Source organism: Ursus maritimus, unplaced genomic scaffold (assembly GCF_017311325.1).
Source record: "Ursus maritimus isolate PB19 unplaced genomic scaffold, ASM1731132v1 scaffold_26, whole genome shotgun sequence".
Taxonomy (NCBI): Eukaryota; Metazoa; Chordata; class Mammalia; order Carnivora; family Ursidae; genus Ursus; species Ursus maritimus.
Window position 1 is genome coordinate 44,713,025 of NW_024425119.1, and position 14,639 is coordinate 44,727,663.

The 14,639-nt window shown below is 45.6% G+C and overlaps 1 protein-coding gene across 4 annotated transcripts in view; it reads right to left on the reverse strand.

Moving 5' to 3' along the window:
- Positions 1–14,639, reverse strand: part of TESPA1 (thymocyte expressed, positive selection associated 1) — a 361,089-nt gene that overhangs the window by 342,524 nt on the left and 3,926 nt on the right. Inside the window, exons 1-2 of one of the 4 annotated variants that reach the window (XM_040642599.1) lie at positions 14,366–14,555; positions 13,960–14,111 (exon numbers count right to left, since the gene is read on the reverse strand). The exons of the other annotated variants lie outside the window; for them this stretch is intronic. The gene's annotated coding sequence lies outside the window, so the exon portion shown is untranslated. Of the gene's footprint in view, positions 1–13,959; positions 14,112–14,365; positions 14,556–14,639 lie in introns of those variants that run through there. 4 annotated transcript variants of the gene reach the window in all.

Here is a 14,639-nt window from a genome sequence, read left to right on the forward strand (position 1 = left end):
ACTAACATAATATAATAAAAAATATTATTATAAAAAATTAAAGTTAAAAAACAAAAAATGTTAAAAAACAAAAAATAATTTTTTTAAAAAAGAAAATCTGTTCTCTAAATCCTACCCTTGCTGCCCCCTGGTGGCCTTAGAAGGTGCATCCCAGGCACCGGGGAAGATGGCTGAGTGGGAGCTGGAAATCACTACTCCGCTGCCACTCCGCTGCCACTCCAGTCTTCCCTCCTTCCCCATCCAGCTCAGTGCCAGGCCCTCTGATCTCTTCTACCCCCTGGAAACACATCTCCTTTTGTCCAGTAACTTTCTCCAGAATGGAATGTGCCACCTGTTACACCAGGTAGCCCAGCGCTCACCTCACAATTATTCAGCATGTCCCACCAAAGCCTTGGCTCGAGGGTATTGCTTGTGAGGCGTCTCTGGGCTCAGAGCTGAGGAAACATTAGATGGTAAATAAAACAACCCCAGTAGGAAGTTTGGGTGAGAAAAATGAGAGCAGGCGAAGATAGTTTGGCTTCTCAAAATGTCAGAAAGAAAAAAAATATTGCCTGAGGAAGAGAAAGCTCTGTAGGATTGAGAACTACCTAGCAGAAAGCCAGCCCTTGCTGCCCCCTGGTGGCCTTAGAAGGTGCATCTCAGGCACCGGGGAAGATGGCTGAGTGGGAGCTGGAAATCACTACTCCGCTGCCACTCCGCTGCCACTCCAGTCTTCCCTCCTTCCCCATCCAGCTCAGTGCCAGGCCCTCTGATCTCTTCTACCCCCTGGAAACACATCTCCTTTTGTCCAGTAACTTTCTCCAGAATGGAATGTGCCACCTGTTACACCAGGTAGCCCAGCGCTCACCTCACAATTATTCAGCATGTCCCACCAAAGCCTTGGCTCGAGGGTATTGCTTGTGAGGCGTCTCTGGGCTCAGAGCTGAGGAAACATTAGATGGTAAATAAAACAACCCCAGTAGGAAGTTTGGGTGAGAAAAATGAGAGCAGGCGAAGATAGTTTGGCTTCTCAAAATGTAGAAAGAAAAAAAATATTGCCTGAGGAAGAGAAAGCTCTGTAGGATTGAGAACTACCTAGCAGAAAGCAGGAGGTGAATTCTAGTGTTTGAGGAACTGGCAGAAGGGGAGGGGTCAGGTTTAGCCTGAGCACCGAGCTCCTGGGAGTTCTCCTCAGGGCGTGTTTTGGTGTTACAGGGAACATGGAATTTTCTTCCTAATGTCCTCTTTGTGCACTTCCAAACTATGCACCTTCCTGAGGCAAAGTTTCTTCCACAGAGAGTTGCTTGACTTAGTTGTGCTTTCTAGAAAGGAATCTATTTGAGGTAAAAACTTTAAGCAGGACTGACTGTAAAACTCATGTATAAATTATGGAAAATCCTCGAATCAATTCTCTTTTCACTTAGAAAAATACCCTCTTCACCAGGCTTTCAGTCATGATGTGATCTATCTGTTGCCCACAGCACCCCATGAATCTCCCTCCTCTGAGTCCCCAGTGGACCATTCCCCAGACCACTAGATTTCTTTGTAGTCCTTCATTGGCTATATTCCCTTTACCTCAGTGCCTTTGCACAGGCTATTCTTCTGCCTGAAATGCCCATATTCTCATACCTCACATGTCTGGATCTTTCTGAGGATACAGAAATGGGCCCCAACAACTCAGTCAGTAGTTCTGTTTTTAGAATGAGTCAAGGAGAGAGCTCAGGTAAGGAAGCTCAGCTAAGGACATTGCCCAAAAAGTCTCCAGGCTGTATTCAGTCATGTTAGAAAAAAATATTCCTAGCTGGGTTTGAAACTACAAATAGAAATGCAGTTTTGTCATATGTCACCCCATAAACACCATGCTCAGTGCTCTGCTTTTACTCTCTTGGTCTCTCTCTGCAGTCACCCATGGCTGGGAGGAGAAAAGGGGCAGAGGACCTGCTCTCTCCCACTTTAGCCCTTCCTGGAAAACACAATTCTGGCTGCAGAGCAGGCTGAGGACTTACTCATCCCTGCTCTGAATGAAGAGAGTGAGCAGAGGCTTCCAGCAGAACTGAGGAAAGTTCCAGCAGCCCCTTTTCCAGAAACTAAAGCCTGGCTGGGAACGTGGCATTCCCTCTCCACCTCTCCTTAGGGTGGATGCTCACACATCTTTCTGTCCCTACCCTCTGCAGCGTCCTGATATTTGGTCTGGGACTGAGTCCCAGGGGTGTTTAGTGTCCTGTGTGGGGAAGGAACAGAGTGGGGACAAGGCACTTACAAGTGTTTCCCCTCAGGAGTGACTGGGGAGGAAGAAGCCCTTATCAGTGTACTTTGGTTTCAGTTACACGTGCGCGCTCCTTTTGCAGCCCAGCCCAGCCCAAATTTCAACTTTTTTTTTAAGATTTTATTTATTGTTTGAGAGAGAGCATGCACAAAGGGAGGGTGAGGGCAGAGGCAGAGGGAGAGGCAGACTCCCGCTGCGCAGGGAAGCCCCGATGCGGAACTCGATCCCAGGACCAGGATCATGACCTGAGCCGAGCTGACTTACTTTCACTGACAGCTAGGCCACCCAGGCGCCCCAATTCCCATCTTTTTTGAAACCAGTTTTGAAGGTTCAAGTACACACCGTCATCATCTGCCTTCTTCAGCCATCTGCCCCCGTGTTTTCCTACAATCACTCTGTAGCACTTTTTGCAACATAGTCCGCTGTCTGGTCTCCAACCTTCCCCATCAGTTCGTCTCTCAGACAATTCCAACTTCTATGACTCTTGAAGATTTGCCCCCTCGCCCCACGGCTCTGTCCCCCCAAGACCCACATGATCCAGCTTGATTACAGGAAGAACCTCCTTCCCGTCCCTGCCCACACCACCTGCCGTCCACGAGCACCTGACTTGCTGTAGGAGTTCCCACCATCGGCAGGGAACTGGGCTCCAGCCCTCATCACGCGATGGCACCCGCTGCGGCGATCCTGGCCCCGCCTGCCTCTCCTCCCTCCACCTCTGCATGACTTGGCTCCAGCTACCCTGAATTATTTTGCTTCTCAGCATACAGCCCGTGTCACGCGGTCCTGACTTTGTGTCCGAGGGTTAGTTCTCTCCGGGCAGCCTCCTCCAGGCGCTTCCACTCCCTGCTCCCTTCTGCTTTTTTCTGTTTCTACATAGAAAAATTTGCGAAATGGACTCAGAGACAAATCCATGAAACCCCTATGACATTTGAACAACTGTCCGTGGATATGGACTCAGACGAGGAAATAGACCATTATCAGCACCCCAGAGGCCCCTGCGTGTCCCCCTCCAAAGGGGTCCCAATCCGCTAGGGGTGCCCATATCCTCCCATCTGAGATGTCGTTTCCACGCGACTTTCTGGGTTCTGCCCCATGAACGCTAAGGATTGGTTTGCCTGATTTTCAACCTCGGGCAGCTGGAATCTTATTCTTCGTGCCACTTCCGCCTTCATTAAGCCCGGTGCTAGTAACTGTCATGTGCCATATTAGCTGTTGTGATTCTTTTTTTTTAGATTATTTATTTTATACGAGAGAGAGAGAGAGCGAGAGGATCGGGTGCAAGTGGAGGGGAGGGGCAGAGTCTGTCTTGAAGTAAAAGTTGAAAAGGGCCTCCCAGGCACCCTGTCAACAAGTGGACAGGTGTCAAAGTGAATACAGTTCCTGTTCATCTTCTTTCCTGTGGTCTTGACAGCCCAAAGAACTGACTCAGAACGGCCTGTCTGCAATGCCTTTCCCCTCTTCTTCATCGTCTATTATTACAATCCAGTGATCTCTAGCTACCATCAACCATCATCAAATTTTTCTGATTTTCCATATAACAAAAAGTTTACATATATATTAGGAAATATTTATATATATAATATATTATATATATTTGTTATTATATATATATTTGTTATTTGTTATATATATTATATATTTGTTATATTATATATTATATATTTTTATGTTATATAATTTATTACATATTTATTTATATATTTATAATATAATATAATATAATATAATATAATATAATAATATATATGGGAGAAAATTGGAAATACTTTATGAACCTAAATTCCCCCTGCAGAGACAAGGTGTGTTAAGAGACTTTCCTGTGGGGCTTTTCAAAGTGTAAATATTAACATTTTTCCAACACATAAGAAAAGGGATAGAAAATGCGACAGACACCCTACTTGCCACCCGTTTCCACACATGTAAATGTTTTGTCATTTTCGTTTCTGATCTCTGTGAATAAAAATATAAAATAATACTAAAAATATAACTGAAGTCTCATTTTACTCCCCATTCTCTCTATTTTTTCCTTCGCAGACGTAGCTATGTTTTGTCACTTCTGGACGTGCTTTTCCCAGATACTTGAGATTTAGACAGACAGATGCTAAGTCTGTAGGCAAACTCTTCTAAAGTGGCCAGCCCCTACCCTATAAACCTCCTGCCCATGTTTTGGTACCGGGCAGACAACCCCTGTGCACATATTACACCGTTTAAACCCCACAAGAAACTCTGAGATGTTGTGATCCTAAGTCTCCACTTCTGTAGGCGGGGAGTCTGAGAGAAGAGGCGTTTGGGCTGTTTTCCTACAGTCATTACACACAGAGAGTTGGCACAAGTGTCCGCCCAGCTCTCTCTGAGCCTGTACTCGCCAGACCACTTTTCAGCATACATGTTTTGGTGTAGAATCTAAGTGGGGAAGCGTAATCTCTGGGTCTACAATCTTGTGTTTCTGTGAATTTTCTTTTCAGCTGGAATGTAGTAAGTTTGAAGTCAAGGAGTGGCATATTTTAAACTCCTTGGCCCCCTTCTAAACCATTTAGACACTCAGACATCAGCAAAGGCACTGGCCCACCATTACTGATGTAAACTGACTCAAGCGTAGTTAATGATGGAAGGGCGTTAGCTGACTGGTTCTCCTGTAGGTATCGGGTGAGGCACTGCAAATCCTAGGCTAGTTGGGGCGCACCAAAGCGTGCAAACATTCCTATTCCACCATCCGTTAAGCTTCCTGAACTCTGAGGTATTTCTCAGACTGCAAAGTCAATGCCTTGTGAACCAGGTTAGGACGACAAGGACAAGTATGTTTGCAAACCCACAAAAACACAGAATAAATCCTTCCTGGCATTACGTTCTGGGGCAGAGTTGAAATAAACAACCTTAGATGATTCAGTGCTATTTATTTCCTACCAAATAAACGGATGGGTTTATTTATGAGTTCATGGATGAGTTCAGATTAAAGGCTATATAAAGTTTGAAACATTCCTGGAGGGGAAAGAAGGAGGGGAACAGGCAAGAGTCATAAATTCTCAAGAATTATCACACAAATGATCAGGCTTAAATAGGGCACAGAGCTCCCTCTGTGTCTGGAGTAGGGCTGACTAAAATGGTGCTGATGGGGTGTGGGGCCTCATATTTTCGTGTTTCTGAGGAGGGAGGTACTGCGTTTTGCCTTGAGTAACTGTTCCAGTTCTCCACTGCTTTGGATAGAGGTAAACCCTTTTTCAACCCATCGTCCTGTGTTGTGATCATAGGAGCAACGAGGTTTCCTCTACTGTTACACAGTGTAAGACTCAGTCTGAAGGAGGAAGTGATGGAATAGGGTTCTGCAACTCAGCCAGACAGTCCCCAGAGCTACTTTCCATCCCTCTGGGCTTAACACATCCAGACCTGGATTTCCAGATATTCACCTACTTTCATCTCAGCCCAGAGTTAAGCTCATTTACAGCCCAGGCCCAGTGCCACACTCACCCAAACCCTTATAATTGCCCCACCCCCACCTTTTCAACCTGGCTATCCTGTTTAGGCCCAAATCAAACCGATTCCCCTCTCTGTTCCCAAGAGTCGGTGCCTGCAGGCGTGATCAACACCAGCACGCCTCACTGCCAGGGCCTCCAGCTCTTACCCGCCTCCTGCAGCCAGTCTTCCAATCTTGTGGATTGGGTTCCCTGGAAATGTCAGGAATCGGATCACTGCGGAAGCTGAGGGGTCCAGACCTACCTCCCTGCAACCACCTCGTTCACGCGAGAATGTACCCTTCTAGAACCACGTCATAGAACTTCCCCCCATACACTTTTCTTTAAACATGAAGAAATACACCCGTGTATAAAAATAGTGGCTGCTGCTTTCTCCTGCCTCCGCCCCTTCCTCCAGAACCTGGAAAATGCCAGGATGGCAGGCCCACTGCTCCCTTCTCCCCAAGATTTGGGAACAGAGGTGGATCCTTCTCCTTAAAGTAAAATAAAAATAAATAAAAAGGAGAAAACAACAACAACAAAATCACAATCTTGTGTTCGATTGGCTGTGTTTGGCCAGATAAACAAGGATGGTTTATATATATAAGGGTTTTTCTTTTCTTTCTTCTTTCTTTCTTTCTTTCTTTCTTTCTTTCTTTCTTTCTTTCTTTCTTTCTTTTTCTTTCTTCCCTTCTTTCTTTCTTTCTTTCTTTCTTTCTTTTCTTTCTTTCTTTCTTTCTTTCTTCTTTCTTTTAACTTTTGTGTTTGTAGTCTCATTCGAACCTCAAAGAAGCTCTGAGAGCACGGATGAAAAGTACTACTGCGACCGGTTGCTCCCACTGCCGCAAGACAAATACGGCGTCTGAGGGTAAGGGACCTTCAAGGTCGCACAGCTCGCCAGCAGCACGTTTGCAGCCAGAGTCAGGCGCCCAAACTGAGCGTTACTTTTGGACAGACCAACTAAAAACACCCCAATGTGTTCAAGAGAACCTGACCTCAGGCCCTTACAGACAGCTTCTAGGGATGATGCAAAAATGTACTTTATTTTTCTAATCTTATGCTTATCTCTCTCCCCCATCATTTACATTTTGTATTACTTTACTCTTCCTTAAAACGCATTAAACCCATCAAAGCGGAGCCTCCTGAAGCCGAGCCTCAACTGTGGACGCTCAGCAGACCCGTGCGTGCTGGCACGTTTTCCCTGGCCAGTCGTGTTGTCTAACTGCTGCTTACCTTCCTGGAAAACATCATCCAGGCTGGAAGGCTCAGGATCAGAGACATCTCGCAGGGCAGCCGCGGACCTCCTCCTCCAGGACCTGGGTCTGCCAGTGGCGGCTCTGCCGGAGCCAGGCCCGCCCGTTTCTCCCAGGAGGTGGGGCTCAACGAAGACCCTCCATGGCCCCAGGTCAGACTTCAGGGCCTCCGCCACAGGAATGCCGTTCTAAGAGCTGAAATACAGGATCACTTGCCTGCTCTGTCCAGAAACCACCCCAGGGCTGCCCCACATCTTTCCACTCAGCATGAAGGAGCATAATCCCTCTGCCCCTTCTGGAAGGGGGAGGGACTCCTTCCAACCTTCCTCTGTCCCCCAACCCCCACCCCGCACCCCTCTCCCCTCCATGCTCTGACACATACCAGGGCAAGTGTTTCAAATCAGCAAATCTCAGAACTTCAAACATCTTATGATTTAAGGGATATTGAGAAAGTTCTTCTAACTTAAAATTGCTATGTCTCACGATGCTGGCGTACTGTCTTAGAAAACAGCTTTCTTTAATCCTCAAGAATGTTGTCTTTCAGACTCTTCCACTAAAATTAGAAGATCTTTAAATCAGCAATTGATAAAATTCACTCGATTTGAGCCGTAAAGATATAGGAAGAATTTCCAGATCTCAAGCGTGCCACAGCCAGGGTGTCAGTCCAACTACAGTCATTCTGAGTCTGTCGTTTGCTTTGTTTTGTTTCCTGTATATAGGGGTCCACATAATATTTCTTTTGGAAAAAGAAATCCCATAATACAAACAACAGAGGCGTTGCCTTATGCAATGTGCAGCCACGACCTTCAGGATCATTCCTTTCTAATTTGTCAGCGTGGGTTTCTGCACTGCTAGAGTTAGCTCCTCAGTTCGTCCATACATTTATATTTCATTTACACGGCCCACTCAACATCTCTGTGTTCTTCCAAAAGATACATTCTGATGGCACTAGCCACTTATTCAAAGGGGGGAGAATCTTGTCTGAATAGACCTTAAAAGCTACAGGCTAATGTGCATTCATCGGCTGATGCTCGGTCCTCCTGCCTCTCCCCACCTGCCACACTCAACCCGCTTACAGTGGCCATGGGAGCCGGACCAGTGCTCTTCACCGGCTCACCCTCTGCTCCCGGAGCTGCCCTGGACAGCTCCGTCCTCATCAATGCTTTTAATTGTCAGGTAAGGGAAAGCAAGAAGAAAAAAATAAGAAGAGTGCCGGTGTCCAGGGACTTCTTTCTTCAAAGACTAAACTAGCTATTTTTGAAAAGGCAGGTCCTGAACCTACAGTGCCTTCCTAGGGCAATAAAATTGTTTTGGATGCCTCTGCTTGCTACAGACAGAACATAGCCAGAGAAGAACAGCACATAGTTACTGTTCTGGATCTAAATTCTTCCACTTCGGGTCCAGCCCACTGCCTAATCTTCTCCAGGAGAGACAGCAGTTGGCGCTCTGAAGTGTGTAAACCCTGAGCACCTGGTTCTTTGTCCACTGTCTGGGCCTTTTAAGGGCAATTAAATGAATAAATTCAGCTAGTGAGCGGGAAAAACCACAAGAGGGGCAGAGAAACTTGTCCTTCATCAGAGCTCTTGGGTGATAAAAGAGAGATGAACAGCCACTAGAAAGAACTTAGGAAATCTAAAAGGCCTTGATCAGGGTTTATTTACCTAGTTCTGCACCTTCCAAATATAGAATAGGTGGTGTCGGTTGGTCCAGAGAAGAAACGTCAAAGGCTGACTTGCCTACTGTCTTTACGCCCAGAGTAAATGGACCTCATCTAAATCAGAATTCTTCAGCTCGAAAAAGGACTTTGTTGGTAATGAGGGGAATTTAAAAGGAAGGCAGGAGGGCAGGAAGAAAGAAGGGAAGGAAGAGGGGAAGGAAAGAAGAAAGGAGGAAAAGAAGGAAGAAGAGGACGTGACTCCTGCGCTTCACTTTGCCGCTCTGCTAGTGGTACGACCTTGGAAAATTCAATCTTTCTCTGGTCTCAGTTTCTCAACTGGGCGTTATGCGCTACAATTTGATGCTTCTGGTACCGTAAGCTCCCGGGTGTGCCGTTCTATGAGCTGAGCCCCCACAGTGCCCAGTGCCGTGCCAGAATCTTGCTAATTGAGATGGTAGATAGTTATCTCTACTTGGGTTCGACATCCTCTGTGATACGAATCTATTCTACCTTCGCCTCACATCTTTGAAACTATGTTGCGCACATATAGGCTAATTTCCCCTTTGCCCCTGAAAATGCTCATCTCCTTTAAACCCTGTGCTTTCCTCCGTTCTTTTCCCTCTCCATCCTCTTGACCCTTGGCCTTTGACACACCGCACTTGCAAAGCCCAGCTCTTAGCTAACCTTCTTCGTGAAGCCAGGCCTGGCTCCTACAGCCGCATGGCCACTTTCACTGATTTCCTTCTCTGCTTGATCTTTTTTCTTCTTAGTCCTTATCACTAACATACTTTATATTTTAGTTGTAAATCTAATCGATGGTTTGCTCTTCTGATTGGAATAATCGGCTCCATGAGGACAGGTTTTGTCTGGCGTTATTCCTTGTTGCTGCGGTATCCCTAATGCCTAAAACAGAAACACACTCATTGTAGTTGCTTTGTAAATACTGATTCTCTAAACGGATGAATATTCAGGAGACTCAGAATATTCAGGAACCCACTGCCTTCCAGATGCACCATAACACATGTAGGGAGAGCAGTTTTGAAACTGTTAACAAGTAATCTGTGACTGTGTGTTCCAAGCATGAAACAATGTTTCATGCAGCAAGCTAGAGAAAAGAGATGAATTTGAAGGTTATCCTAAGATTTATTTCTGCTCTAGGAGTTCTTATAATTATGACCAGACATTGTATTTTCTTAACTATTCCTATTTGCTGTTCTGTCCCATGCGCAAAGGTTTTACTCAATGCAAATACCTAAAGGAAAAAGCCTATGGAAACAGAATGCTCAACGCCTAAGAATTCCAAAGAAGGGTTTATAAATAAATGGCTATTATGGTTATGGCAACAAAAAGGCAGGACGAGTTAAGGACTCTACCGCCCACTGAGAATGGCAGCCATTTTCTAAGCAATGTGGGTGAGAATGGAATAATTTCTTCCCTTAGGAAAGCAACATGGTTCTGAAAGAAAAGATGCAAGGCACATCTCCGCTAATCTTCTCAACTGTGGCGGACTGGACATGGGCCCAGGGAATTGGACAAGTTCGTTTCCCCCAGTCTCTGCCGCAGAGACCTGTTCATGGTGTTATGTGGGAACAAGATGAGCACAGGGATATTATGGGGAGGAGAGAGTAGAACTGTCGTCGGTCGAGATCGCAGGAGGAAGCTGTGCTGCTGAGAGATAAGAAACTGGTATCCTCTGTGGGAATCTGGAGGAAGTGGCAAATGGTATCAGGCAAGAACATCAGTAGTGACGGCGTTAGAAAGAATTGCAGGATGGGTGCACGCAGATGGCAACTTTGAGGTCTTGGGGCTCCTTGTGATAGAGAGGAAGGGCCTGGACACAGTTCCTTCAGGTAAGCACACAGACACATACACCCATATGTACAACAGACTTGGGAGCAGTGAAAAGAGTAGTGACCGGGAATCAGGGTAGCGTGGGCATTCTTTCAACCTTTTGGTCCAATTCATGGACTTCTGGCACGTCAGTTAGGTTTCCTCCTTGGGCAGGGTTTCACCCTCTTGAAAATGAATTGGTGGGAGTCAGTGTTGTACAAATTTGCCTTCAATGCCAATGCCTCTGAATGTACTCTAGTCGAGTCTGAAATATCTGTATGGATAATGCCTGCAAAAGAAAATGCTTTGGTACGGTGTTCCCCAGAAGCGTTAGGAAACGGTCCCGGCCCAGAGACACTGACTTATGAGGTGCTTGCACTTCCACTTCCGTGGACTCAGGAAAGCGCTGAGTCTTGAACGGGAGGCCCAGAAGGAGCCCAAAGGAGTGTGATTGTGTTAGGCATTGCTCACTGAGCTCCAGCACTGTTTGAACACTTCCGCTATTTTTCTTCAGCTTATGCAATTTCATCCACCTCCCCTCTATCCAGACAAATTCTGTCTACACTTTGAAGGCCTGTTCAAGTCATCTCTTTTCTTCCCCACCTCTGGCAACCAGCACATATGCTCACACCACTGCGGCAAGAGGCAAGAGGTCACCTGTCTCGTCATCACGCCCCTTCCTTGTAACCCCTCCCCAAGCCCCATCTCGGGACCCAGCAGGGTACCTGCAGTAGGAGGGGCTCAGCAAACACTAGTCGTGCATAGAGCGAGACCCTACCGGTGCTGAAGAGCTATCCTCATTCAGCACATGCCTGTGGGACAGGGGCTCCCGATCGCCACAGGGGCTCAAACCCTAATGTACGTATACTTTTATACCTTGTCGCGAAAGGGAAAGAGGCTTGGGGCAATCACTAGCTGATCTTTTGCTGATGGAACATAGGGGTCACACAAGTCTGACAGAATTTTATAAAGCTTAAACTATCAAATTGTTCTCTATTTAAAAATATTTTCGGAGTCTTCCATGCAAAGTTTCGCTCCTTGGTCAGAAGCTCCTTCTGGAATCTGAGGACCATCTTTCGTGATGCTGGTTTATTGTATTTAATCTAACCCTGTGAGGAAGGAAGCCCTAGCCTGCTGGTATTTTTTCCTGATGTTCCTACTAACTGACCGCCCCCAACCCAGAAAACTCCACACTGACTCTATTGCTATTTGCCTGGATCACTCTTTAAATGCCTTCTTTCCCTTCTGCTCTCATTTCCAGCCCTTCGTCCTTTCCTCTTTCCTACATCTCTCTAGAGGTTCACTCCCTAAGTATTTCTCCACAATCTGGCCAATGTTCTGGAATCTGACTTTAACAAATAGAGCAGGAGGAATTCTCTTTGTTTCAAGGATGTTATAGAAATTTCAGCTGACAGGATCAAAGTTAGACAAAGAAGATTTGGGCGTTAAGAGCTTTGAAAGGAGTGTCTTCTAGCAAAAATCATCAGCAGAAGCAGCAAGAGTAGTAGCAGGGGAGACCTCTACGGGTCTGTCATTGTTACTGGACCGAGTGCACCATATACCGCCAGTCCGTGTCCTAAGGGAAGTAGCCAGAGAGTTCCCGTATATTGATATGGGCCAGTCACAGTGATAGTGCTAAAATCACTGGGATTACAGAGTACCATTATATTTATCCATGAAACCTTCCTGTAAACTATCTCACTTAATCCTGACAATCACCTTTGCTAACTACACTTGAAGCTCAGGAACACAGGTGACTTATCCAGGGTCATATATTCAGGATCTTGTAATGTGGAGTGAGCTCAGGTTGGTCTGACTCTAATTGTATGGTCTTTCCATCAATTACAGAACAAGAAAATAACCTAATATTTCCACCCAAGTATCAGTGTACGTGTAATTTGGGATAAAAGAAAGGAGAAACTATTTCAGTAAATTCTCCATTTTACATGCTACATAAACTCTCTCCACTTCATAGCATCTTTGTAAGAGAGCGGCATAAACCCAAATTAATTTGCTCTTGGCTTTGTGACAATCTTAGGGAAGGAAATGTTGCTTTGTTTGGTTATTAGCATAATTCTCCTTCTTAAGTCCAACTAGATTATGAAGCAGTTTTGCCTTTGTCAGGCTCACAGCAGCAAGGGTCCAACTAGGTTCTAGTTGAGAGGAGAAAGTCTGCCTGGGATTCCACATTGCTTTCAGATTGTTGGGCCATTGAACACTTAAGGATGGTTTTAGAGCAGCACTGACCAATCATAGGTGACACCAGTCACAGCCCTGTAGCTGGGTCCTACAAGTCTATGGCATTGAGTTTCTGGTGCCAGTCTGGGGAACCTTGTGGGAAGAGCTGGGATAGTTGGGTTAGTCATGGGCACTCAGTGGGCTTGGGGCAATTGATATTTATCATAACTTGGTATGGAAATATTTTAACCATCATTATGGGTCTACCGATTTGTACCTGTCAAATATCAGTTCTGCTCACAGTTGTCTCATGGGGATATTTTCAGGGGCCCAGTAAGGATGGCCAACTCTCGAGAAGGAAAACTGTAGAAAGAGCAAGGGCCTTGGGATCAGAGTTAGCCTTGTTTGGAATCACGGTTCTATCTACTTACTGCATATGTGTCCTTGCTAAAGTCACCTGCCCCCTAAACCTAAGTTTCTTCATATGTAAAACAGGTAACACACAACTTGTTGGGCTACTGGGTTTAATATCAGGTAATGGATGTTAAGTCCCTCTTATATTAAGGAAGTGCAATATAAGCATAGAATTATTATTATTAGTTTTCCCTCAGTCTAAGCCATTCACTAAAGTCAGAACACGCTCAGGAATAAGAAGGAAGAAGGAGTGAGCAGCAGGGTATAATAGCGGATGTAAAATCCAGATGGAGGAGATTATGCTAAGTGAAATAAGTCAAGCAGAGAAAGACAATTATCACATGATTTCTCTCATCTATGGAACATAAGAACTAGGAAGATCGGTAGGGGAAGAAAGGGATAAAGAAAGGGGTGGTAATCAGAAGGGGGGAATGAAACATGAGAGACTATGGACTCTGAGAAACAAACTGAGGGCTTCAGAGGGGAGGGGGGTGGGGAATGGGATAGACCGGTGATGGGTAGTAAGGAGGGCACGTATTGCATGGTGCACTGGGTGTTATACGCAACTAATGAATCATCGAACTTTACATCGGAAACCGGGGATGTACTGCATGGTGACTAACATAATATAATAAAAAAACATTAAAATTAAAAAAATAATAATAAAGTAAAATCCAGATGGGGAAAGAGGGACACAGCTGCTGGGCAGAGATAAAACATAAACTGTAAGTAGTTCCTTCCTTCTTCCTTCATGCCCAGACGGACCTGAGAGATCATCTAATGCTGGTCAGTCATTTTGAAAAAGAGAAAGGGCGGCAGGGGGAGAAAGTGAGAAGAGAGAGAGAGAAGGAGAGAGAGGGAGAGGGAGAGAGAAGGGGAGGATTATCTGAAATCACATAGACTATTAAGGTTATGAATGGGACTGAAACTCACAAGATCTGAGCCCCAGGTCTCTGCTTTTTCCTTTACACCACAGCGCCTTCCTCATGCCCCTGTAGTTTCCACTCTGGGCCTCCTCCCGGGAACATGTATCAGACAGACCTCTCTTCTCTTCTGTCTGTATTGTGCCTACACCCAAGCAGGGCCTGTAAACGGGGAATGAGAGTGAAAACAAGCGTGGGAGGAGAGAAGAAGGAAACAGAGTTTCCATGATGGGGCCCACAAGACCTTCTGCATCTTATCCCCATTTACAGCCAAGATATGCACATATCAGCTCCATTGCAAAGGGCTGTGGGAAACCCCAGGACCGCCATTTTGCTGCAGATGGGACAACCTCCACCTCAAGCCAGGTTGACTGCACCCCATTCGGCACACACCCCAACCTGCAAAATGTTCTCACATTCCTTCATAGATAGGAAATACATTCCTAATTTCTAGTTCTCGTCCATGTCACTGCAGTCGGGAAGATCTTCAGAACAAAAATTCCCCTGAGCCTAGCATTGGAGCATTCCGAGACTCCTATGGTCTAAAGCAGCCGTTCAATCTATTTCAGGGAAAAAAGGGGGATGTTATTTGATAAACAATATGAAGAAAAATTCCAATGAATGAATATAACTATTTTACCCTCCGCTCTTACCCTCTCTCTCCCATAAATAATTTCAGCTGAAAAATAC